The following is a 10998-nucleotide window of genomic DNA, read 5'->3' as shown; positions in this document are numbered from 1 at the left end:
AACTCTTATAAGGAGAATAAAAAAAAATACACAGGCAGGACCGAGTGCTACGTTTGGCATCCAGCCACCGGAGCCTTTCGACTTTTCAAGACCGCAGGAATGGGCCAAATGGATATGGCGTATCGAGAGATTTCGCCTGGGAAGTAATCTGAACAGTAGCTCAGAAGAGAATCAAGTCAACACATTGATATACTGCATGGGAGATGAAGCAGATGATATTTTACGTGGATTGACTCTCACAGCGGCTCAGAGAGACACTTGTGCGGGATGGCTTTCAAGGCTTCTTCTTTGTCAAGAAAAATGTCATATATGAGCGAGCAAAGTTTAATATGCGCAGACAGGGAGAAGGTGAACTAGTGGACTCGTTCGTCACAGCTCTATATGCACTAGCGGAGCATTGTAGCTACGGAGTGCTACATGATGAACTCATTCGAGACAGGCTTGTTGTCGGATTGACGGATAAGCGGCTGTCTGAACGGATGCAACTGGACTCAGACCTTACCTTGGGAAAAGCTATTACCATGGCTCGGCAGAGTGAAGAGGTGAAACGGCAACAATCTTCTCTGCGAGGTGATGATAGAACTGAGGCATGTGATGCTAAATTAGTGTTTAAGAGCAGTAGCAAATATGCTAAAACCAAAGCTCAATCTGCTAATAGCTACCAAGCCAAGCCACAATACAACAATGATGCAAAGTGTGATAACTGTGGTTGTTCTCCTTCACATGTAAAGACTGAGTGTCCAGCCAAGGATGTAAAATGCCATGCATGTGGGAAAATGGGACATTATATGCGCGTGTGTAAAGCAGCTAAAAGCGTGCATGAGATTAATGAAGAAGAGGAAAGCTTGCTCTTAGGCAGCATTGAGGCCGACAATGATCCGTGGATGGCAGACATTGACATTAACAACAGAAGCGTGCAGTTCAAAATTGACACTGGGGCTGATGTTACAGTCATTCCTCACTCCGTGTTTAAGGAGGTCTATAAGCACAAAGCTCCACCAGCTCTTCAAAAGCCAAGGAAGCCACTTTGGGGTCCAGGGAAAAATCCTTTAGACGTAGTGGGATTTGCTAGTATAATGCTGAAGAAAGGAGAGAGAGAACTTATGGAGGATGTGTATGTCATTCGACGCTTGCAAACAGCATTGCTCGGGAGGCCTGCCAGTGTAGCGCTGAAGCTAGTGGCACGACTAGACAACGTCACTATGGACACGCTAAAGACTAATTACCCAACAGTATCCAGCGGTCTTGGAGAGGTGCGGCAGCCATATGCCATTAAGCTGAAACCATGGGCCCAACCGTTTTCTCTGAAGACGCCTAGAAGGATTCCACTGCCACTGATGGACAAAGTCAAAGAGGAACTGTCCCACATGGAAGACCTGGGGGTGATCAGCAGAGTTGAGGAGCCTACAGATTGGTGCGCTGGCATGGTGGTGGCGCCTAAAAAGACAGGGGCTGTTCGCATATGTGTGGATCTAACTAAACTGAACGAGTCTGTGTCGAGAAAAATACATTCTACCTTCAGTGGAAGAAACACTGGGAAAGCTGGCTGGAACCAAAATATTCAGCAAGTTGGATGCAAACATGGGGTTTTGGCAAATACCTCTAACAAAAGGCTCAGCCAAGTACACAACGTTCATCACACCCTTTGGCCGATACCACTTCAATCGGCTACCTTTCGGCATAGCCTCAGCCCCTGAGCATTTCCAAAACAGAATGACAACTGAGGTAACTGCAGCTAGCAGAGCGAGACAAGCCACTTCGAGACCTGCTCTCCAAAAAGAACTGCTGGCTGTGGGGCATTGATCAGGCCAGAGCCTTCCAAGATCTGAAAGACTCTCTGATATCTCCACCAGTGCTAGCCATGTATGACATAAACAGAAAAACCAAGGTCTCAGCAGATGCATCATCATACGGCTTGGGGAGTGTGCTTCTGCAGAAATGGGAAGAGGATTGGAGGCCGGTAGCCTATATGTCACGTTCTCTCACACAGACGGAGCAGAGATACGCACAGGTAGAAAAGGAAGCTTTAGTATGGAGTTAGATTTGGGTCAATATTCTAGCGTGTAAAACAAGCTACTCACGAGCGGAAAATGTGCTTTTACACGCGCATAAAATGACCCTCGCGCGCAGATTAAACCCCCGCGAGCGGCTCTGCGCCCGCGAGTGGCTCTGCGCTCGTTCGTGAGAGAGACACCTTTCTTGCTCGCTCGCGGGAGTGTCAGCCTCGCGGAGTCTGTCTACGCGCGCGTGAAAAGTTTCTGGGATTTTGGAGCGGAGCCACTGGACTTTGATTGACAGCTGCAAGAAAACCCGGAGTTGCCAGGTTTGATAAATGCCTGCACTACCAAGAGCCGAGGAGTGACGGCAGCAAAATCAGTTGGACGAGATTGAATGGTAAAATTGTCCATAAAAAACTATTATATTCGTAAAGTGTACAGCTAATATATATATATATATATATATATATATATATATATATATAAAAATTTATTTTATATAAAACAATATATTTTTGAGTGGGCTGTATCTGTCGAAAATTGCTAGCTACTGTCTGCTGTACACTCTTAGAAGGGATGTGTCAAATATGACACAACATGTGTTGAATTTCAACACACCTACAGAGTGTGCTCAGGGACAACACGTGTTGTGTTTATTTATGTGTAAATCATTTTTACACACAAAATGTGTTACATGCCCCTAACACACAATGTGCACATTTTACACATTGTGTGTCATAAATGTGTAACCAAGATGAACACACTCATTTGTTATTTCTGCACATTTTGTGTTATATTTCTTTAACCAGAATTAACATTTGATTGTGTTATATCTGCACATTGTGTGTCAATGACGATTACTGGAAGTACCAGGTGGTGGATATGGTTTTTATTCAAAAAAATTGAATGCAAGAATAAATTCATTGGACATTTATTTACAAGGATTTCATTAACACAATATGTCATTAAGAAAATAATTGTTAACATTTAAAAACATTAATATTTTTCTAATTCATCAAATGTTGACAGAATAGATCATTCATAAAATCACACCTAAAAAAACCTTATACCTTGGTTAAAACAAACTTAATCTTCAGCAAACTATTGTTGTAAATGACTTTCAGCTGAGGGAATATAGTGATGAGACTCTTCACAAGGACCACCTTTTCAGTGTTGGATGGATAATTAAGGATTAAAATGAATGACAAGTGAGCTATTTATTTTTTATTTTTCAAAAAGAATACAAAAAGTTCTAGCATACAAATATTACAAATGCGTGATAATAAAGCAATTGGTTATAAAGAATGTCCTTTTGTATCAAGCAAATACATTTTTACAACCAATATATCACTTAAATGCAACAATTATATATACACATATGGACAACTTTACCATTCAATCTCGTCCAACTGATTTTGCTGCCGTCTCTCCTCGGCTCTTGGTAGTTCAGGCATTTATCAAACCTGGCAACCCCGGGTTTCCTTGCAGCTGTCAATCAAAGTCCAGTGGCTCCGCCCCAAAGTGCCAGAAACTTTTCACGCACGCGTAGACAGACTCCGCGAGGCTGACACTCCCGCGAGCGAGCAAGAAGGCTGTTTCTCTCGCGAGCGAGCGCAGAGCCACTCGCGGGCGCAGAGCCGCTCGCGGGGGTTTAATCTGTGCGCGAGGGTCATTTTATGCGCGTGTAAAAGCACATTTTCAGCTCGTGAGTAGCTTGTTTTACGCGCTAGAATATTGACCCAAATCTGACTCCATACTTTAGGCTTAACCTGGGCTTGTGAAAGGTTTCGCAACGTTCTCATCGGTAGACACTTTGAGCTGGAAACGGATCATAAACCTCTACTGAGTCTCCTGGGGTCTCAGGCATTGGATGCGCTTCCCCCACGGATTCAACGTTTCCGGATGCGCCTGATGCGTTATTCCTACTCAATCACACATGTGCCAGGGAAAAGCCTGTGGACGGCTGATACACTGTCACGTGCACCTGTGAAAAGAGACGCCACATCAGATGAAAAAGAGTTCCTCGAGAGCATGAATATCTATGTGGACATGATTATCAATGGTTTGCCAGCAAGCACGGCTTACCTGGAAGAGCTAAAAGAGCAGTTGGCAAAGGACAGTGTGTGTGGAAGAGTGATGCAGCTGTGTGAAGAGAAATGGCCAGCACACAGCAACAGCGAACCAGCCATAAAGTTATTCTGGGCGGAACAAGCGTTCATAACTGTAAAGGACGGACTACTGTTAAAGGGGGACAGACTCGTCATCCCCGCAACAATGAGAAATGATGTGCTCGCCAGACTACATGAAGGTCACCAAGGAGTGGTGAAGTGTAGGGAGCGTGCCCGCCAGTCTGTATGGTGGTCAGGGCTAAGTCAGCAGCTGAATTAGTTGGTTCTCAACTGCCAGACATGCAGCAAGTAGAGACAGAACCCCAAAGAGCCGATAATGCCAACACAATACCCAGGCCGACCATGGCAGAAACTGGGTGCCGACTTGTTTATGCTGGGAAGCAAGTCATATCTGCTGGTAGTGGATTATGCATCAAGGTATGTGGAAATGGCTTTGCTGACACCCACAAAATCAACAGATGTAATCCACCATCTCAAATCCATCTTTGCACGACATGGTATCCCTGAGATGCTGGTCACAGACAACGGGCCGCCATTCTCGGGAAGGGCATTTGAAGAGTTTGCAGAGTCGTATGGATTTAAACACGTCACCAGCAGCACGAAATATCCACAGAGCAACGGTGAGGCAGAACGGGCTGTAATGACTGTGAAGAGTCTCCTTAAGAAAGCAGCAGACCCATATCTGGCTCTGCTGGCTTACAGAACCACCCCACTACAAAACAGGTATAGCCCTGCGCAACTTCTCATGGGGAGGAGACTTCGCACGACGGTGCCAACATTACCAGCGCTGCTGGATCCGGCTCTTCCCGACAGCGAGGCTGTAGTTCTGCGAGAAAGAGAGAGGAGAATAAAGGATGCACAGCGGTACAACCTGCGTCATCGAGTGAGAAGTCTCTAGAGGCTTGCACCGGGAAAAGAGGTTTGGGTCACGGATCAGAAGGCGAGTGGAACGGTTATCAATCTCAATCTTTATTTATTTATATAGCACATTTAAAACAACCTTCGGCTGACCAAAGTGCTGTACAGGGCAGGCAGTAACTACAATAGTGAATAACCCAATGGGAGTACGATAATAAAAACAATAATTAAAAACATAATAAAAAGCACAATAACTAGAAACATATAAAAAATAAATAAATAAAACAACACATACAAATATAAAAATGTAATGCTCAACTAGTATTAAAAGCCAGTGCAAAGAGGTGAGTTTTTAGCTGGGATTTAAAAAGTTCAATAGACTCAACAGTCCGGATATGTGCTGGGAGGCTGTTCCACAGTCTGGGAGCTGCAACACTGAAGGCCCTGTCACCTCTGGTTTTTTTCCTGCTCCGAGGAACCACCAACATATTCTGCTGAGCTGAGCGCAATGCTCTAGCAGGAGCATGGCGGTGCAACAACTCAGACAGGTAATGTGGTGCCAGTCCATGCAATGATTTAAAAACAACAAGTAAGTACTTGAACTGGATCCTGTAACTGACAGGAAGCCAATGAAGGTCTGCCAGAACGGGTGTGATGTGGTCATAACGTCTCTTCCCAGTAAGAAGGCGTGCAGCCGCATTTTGGACCAGCTGCAGGCGACGGATCAAGCACTTGTCAACACCAATATAGAGGGAGTTACAGTAGTCTAAACGAGACGTGATAAATAAGTGGATTAGCTGTTCAAATTCCTTACTAGGAAGATAGGCTTTTACCTTCCCCAGAAGCCGCAGCTGGAAGAAGCTTGTCTTGACAACTGAGCTTATCTGTTTGTCAAATTTAAAACAGTTGTCAAAGATGACTCCAAGATTTCTGACAGAGGGACGGCTGTAGGAGGCTAAGGGGCCGAGTACACTATTAAAGCCATCCAGGAGTTCAGACTGTCCAAATATTATAATCTCTGTCTTCTTTTCATTAAGAGTCAAGAAGTTGATTTCCATCCATGATTTTATGTCTTTCAGACAGCTAAGCAAGGCAATCCTAGATTCCTTATTTGCTGTTATAGGCAGGTATACCTGCAGATCATCTGCAAAGCAATGGTAAGAAATGTTGTGCTTTTTAAAAATTGACCCCAGAGGTAGTAAATACAGACTGAACAAAATGGGGCCCAGGACAGAGCCTTGTGGGACCCCATATGCTAGTGGGGCTGCAGCTGAAGAATACTGGCCAAGATGCACAGAAAAGGTCCTTTCTGACAGATAGGATTTAAACCATTTTAGGACGTTACCTTTAATACCGACACACAGTTCAAGGCGTGATAATAAAATGTGGTGGTCAATGGTGTCAAAAGCAGCAGACAAATCTAAAAGCACAAGCACAGCAGAATTCCCAGAATCAGCAGTTAAAAGAAGATCATTCAAAACTCTTAGAAGAGCAGTTTCCGTGCTGTGGCGTGATTTAAAACCAGACTGAAACTTCTCTGATATGCAGTTTAAAACAAGGTGTGACTGCAGTTGTGCTAAAACCAATTTCTCTAGGACTTTAGACAGGAAGGGAAGCTTAGAGATAGGTCTAAAGTTGGAGAGAACAGAATGATCAAGGTTTGTTTTTTGATAAGAGGCTGCACTACAGCATGTTTAAAAAAGGTTGGAACGTAGCCTGAGGTGAGAGAGATATTTATCAAAGTTAAAATATATGACCCAATAGTATTAAAAACGTCTTTCAGTAGTCTGGGAGGAATACTGTCAAAGGGGTATTGTGAAGGTTTCAATTTTCTAACCACCTCAGATAACTCGGACAGTGAAACCAGGTCAAACTGCTCGAAGATAGCTGAGCACACAGGAGACACTGCTGGGTCTAAGGTGAGAGGAGGAGGTGAAGATCTGATGGCCAAGACTTTATCATTAAAGAATGAAAGAAACTTTTCACATAGAGTAGGTGATGGCACAACACAGGGAGAGTTACAGGGATTTAAAAGAGAATTAAGAGTGGTAAAAAGGAACTGGGGCCTATTTCTGTTTTTGGACACAAGATTTGAAATAAAATGAGTTTTTGCACATTTAACAGCCCTCTGATATTCGCTTAAACTGTCTCTCAGAATCCCCAAGGAGACGTGAAGTTTATCCTTCTTCCATCTCCTCTCTGCTCGTCTACATGCGCGTCGTAGGGCGCGGGTAGAGTCAGTTAACCACGGTTCAGTCACAGGTTTAGGGTGTCTGGCCGTGAATGGAGCGATCAGGTCCAGAATATCCGTGCAAGTAGAATTAAAAAGGCTGAGAATCTCCTCAGCACTGGCATCACAAGAGTCATTTAAAGTGGAAAGGACAGCATCATTAAAGGCAACGGAAAACTGTGACGCTGTCAGAGGATTCAGCGCACGTAGGCGTCGCTCCGGAACGCACGAGTCAACTTGAGAGCAAGGCAGCATCATAGTAAATAACACAGGCAAATGGTCCGAAATACCAGTGTCACAAATGTCCCTGATACAAACATCTAAACCATGAGACAACACCAGGTCCAGTGTGTGTCCCTTCTCATGTGTCGGGCCATTAACCGACTGTGTAAGATTAAAAGAGTCAATGAGATTCATAAAATCTTTGACGAGCGGTCGGGAATCACAGCACACATGAATATTAAAATCGCCAATAATTAAAAATCGATCAAAGTTCAAGATAACCCCCGCTACAAAGTCTGAGAATTCCTGAATAAAATCCTTATTGAACTTGGAGGGCGATAGATCAAAGCAACGAGCACTGGAAGTGGTAAGTGTAGTTTGAAAAGTTGCAGCTCAAAGCTGGAGAAGTTGTTCGACGGAGTTTGACGGCAGTTAAAGCTGGATTTAAAGACCGACGCCAGCCCTCCACCTCTACCGGTGGTCCGCGGGGTGCTGATGAATGAACAGTCAGGTGGTAGAAGCTCCGAAAAGGCTGTTAACTCACCAGCACGAATCCACGTCTCCGTCAGAAACATAAAGTCCAAATCCCGGGATTTAAAAAAGTCATTAAGCAGGAAAGTCTTGTTAGCTAGCGATCTAGCATTGATGAGTGCCAGGCGGAGAGTAAGCTCCTCTCTTTCCGGTTTTTGAGTAAAATCCAGTGGGCGAAGGTGTCTGTGATCCACGCCACCCCTGCGTATCCGCCTGGGGAAATTAGCCTGCTCCGGTAGGCTCACTGAGCGGCCATCCGGAAAGACGTGGAGGAGCCATCTCTGCCTAGTCATCGGGGCAGCGTAGCATCCACTGCTATTGAGGCCAGGGGCCTTTCCACGTAGAGAAAGCAGGTAAGCCCTGATCCTTACGGCTTCTCCGCCCCGCTTTCCCCTTCGTCTTGGGCGCTTCCTCTGGGGGATGGCATATACCTGGCGGCGCAGGTATGTCGGTATGCTTGAAAGAAGTGGAGGAGGAGGATTCGAGGTTGGCTCTCCCAAACATTGCTCTAATACCCCCTCCTGAAACGCTTTGATTTCCATAAGCGACTGGCGGTCGTAAACTAGTAGAGCAGAGACATTTTGACAAAAAACACAAAACAATAGAACTACTAGAACTAATAAAAGGCCGAACAGGCCTGGGAGACGTCTCGCCGTGCACACTGCTGGCGCCATCTTCACTAAATACTAAATATACTAAATCAGGTTATGGGAAGTCACAACATGCCGCACTCCTACATTCTTGAGGGACGTCATGGGACAGTCCGGCGTAATCGCCATCATCTCATCCCCATGTACTCCTCGTCAGAGCAGAGCGGCAGGGATGCAGCTGAGCAGCATTCAGGAGGTGGTCCAGAGCCGCATATTGCAGAACCTCCTGAGCCCGGTGCTCAAGATCTGCCACCTACCCCGAGAACCAGGTCTGGGAGAGCCGTGGTGAGACCGGCTAGGTTGGACTTGTAAACAAACCAGAAGTCTAAGAGATACTATAGAGAGTTTTATAAGAGAGTAAAAAAACCTGGTTATTATTAATGTTGTGCATTAATGTTGTGTAATACACAACATATCATAGGGTTACATTTAGTTCATGAAGGTCTGGAGTTGTTGTTATTTTATATCTGGTTCAGATAGGAACAGACCTTCCACCCTACAGAGGCAGAATAATCCTCTAAGGTCTGTGGAGTCAATGGCAGTCTACCCATTGATTCATAAAAAGGGAGATGTGGTGTTATTGTATATGTGTGTGTGTTAGCCAATAGGAGTGGAGCCTTACAGGCACGGTTCATTGACGTCATAGGCGGACGACATGTTATGGTAACGGGGCATGTGAGCTAGGAGTGTTCTAGCATGTGGGCTACCAATAAAGAGATACGTAATTGTGACAGTTGAACTCACGTGTATTATTGAATAACACAACAGTAATAACACATAATAACCTTCTCTGAAATGGGGAATTTAAATTACGGGCCAAAAGTTTTATTTCCAAGTATTAAAAGTAAGCATAGGACACCAAATAAATTGAGACCTGTCTGTCCGCTGCATCTACACACTGTACAACACACATACACTGTACAACACGTACCTACACACTGTACAACATGCACCTACTTATAAACATTCCGAACGGCACATTTACCTATGTTTTCCACCATCAAAATGTACAAACGACACATCAAATCACATCTACAGATGAAAACGAAGCGAATGGAAGTACTTCCAGACTCATAGTGTGTGTGTACAGCTCCTAAAGCATATAAATATATCAGGATACAGCCGTTGTGTATTTTATTATGTGAAGCACTAAATAGTTTTCGAAAAATATAGACTCTTTTTTGTAGATATCTACTCAACTAAAGCATACAAATAAAGAGATTAATGTAGGCCTGTTATACTGAGTGATATATATTATATACACACTGCTCTGCTTTCTGCAGGACCTCACAGTTGTTCTCACTGGAAACATCGCATTGCGATGAAAGCAGTTAATACAATAATATCCAGGGGATGCATGCAGAGCTGTCATTGGCTGAGATCAGTCCGGCCGTGCATCACGACTCTTTGAAACATCTCTGTTCCCGGAAATACATCCAGAGGAGCCGTGGAGGTCCCAGGGCCGGCCCTCGGCATAGGCAGTATAGGCGAATGCTAAGGGCGCATCAACCCATAGGGGGCGCCGAAAACTGAAAAAAAAAAAAAGTTAGAAATAAAAAAAATATATGTTTTTTTTCATTTCATAACAACACAATTTCCCGATTTTGGATCAACAAAGTACATCTCATTATCTTATACTAACAGAACTACGCCTATATTGCGTACAACACCCATAAACTATGGCACACACCCCCCCCCAAAATCAAGTGAACTGCCCCAGTCCCAGTAAAAACCAAAGGTTTATGTGAAATTGTTCTTTTTTTGAAATAATGGTTTTAGTGTGCAATCATAGGTTTTAATTTTGTATTAGTGTTAATTTAAAATAAATCAAACTCCCAAAAAACGTACACAGCTTCTGTGTGCTTTTATTAACATTGGAATTTACTGTGTAAGCGGCCGCGGGGGGGGGGGGGGGGAGAGCTTTAGAGAGCTCTCTCCTGAAAGACTGAGAGGCTCTGATAATCTCAGCTCAGTGAGGTAAAGGCACACCTTTATATGATCATTATAGTTATAAAAAAATAAGAGAACAGGTGAAAAACAGGTATAAAATACTGACAGTACAAAAAAGTTGTTATTAATAAACAAGAATACAGTTTGAAAGGGGGGTGATTTGTAAAATATCCGGCAAATTGGTCAGGGCCGGCCCTGGGAGGACCCATCAGTGTTTCCTCGGTTGTAGCTCCTCCAGAGAGCCTCCTCGACGCTCGATCCTCAGTCCTCGATGTGCATTTACAGAAATGAGATGTCCTTCAACATGGCGCGGTGAAATCCATTTCCGGGTCACTACCGGAGGACCGAGGATTCGAGGAGTCGAGGAGGGGAAATTAGAGAATTGAGAAGCCTTCACAGTATCACCTCAAAATACAAGATACAAAACATTT

This window comes from Pseudochaenichthys georgianus, chromosome 8 (assembly GCF_902827115.2).
Source record: "Pseudochaenichthys georgianus chromosome 8, fPseGeo1.2, whole genome shotgun sequence".
Taxonomy (NCBI): Eukaryota; Metazoa; Chordata; class Actinopteri; order Perciformes; family Channichthyidae; genus Pseudochaenichthys; species Pseudochaenichthys georgianus.
The sequence above is the reverse complement of the archived record's forward strand: the minus strand, read 5'-3'. Positions refer to the sequence as shown.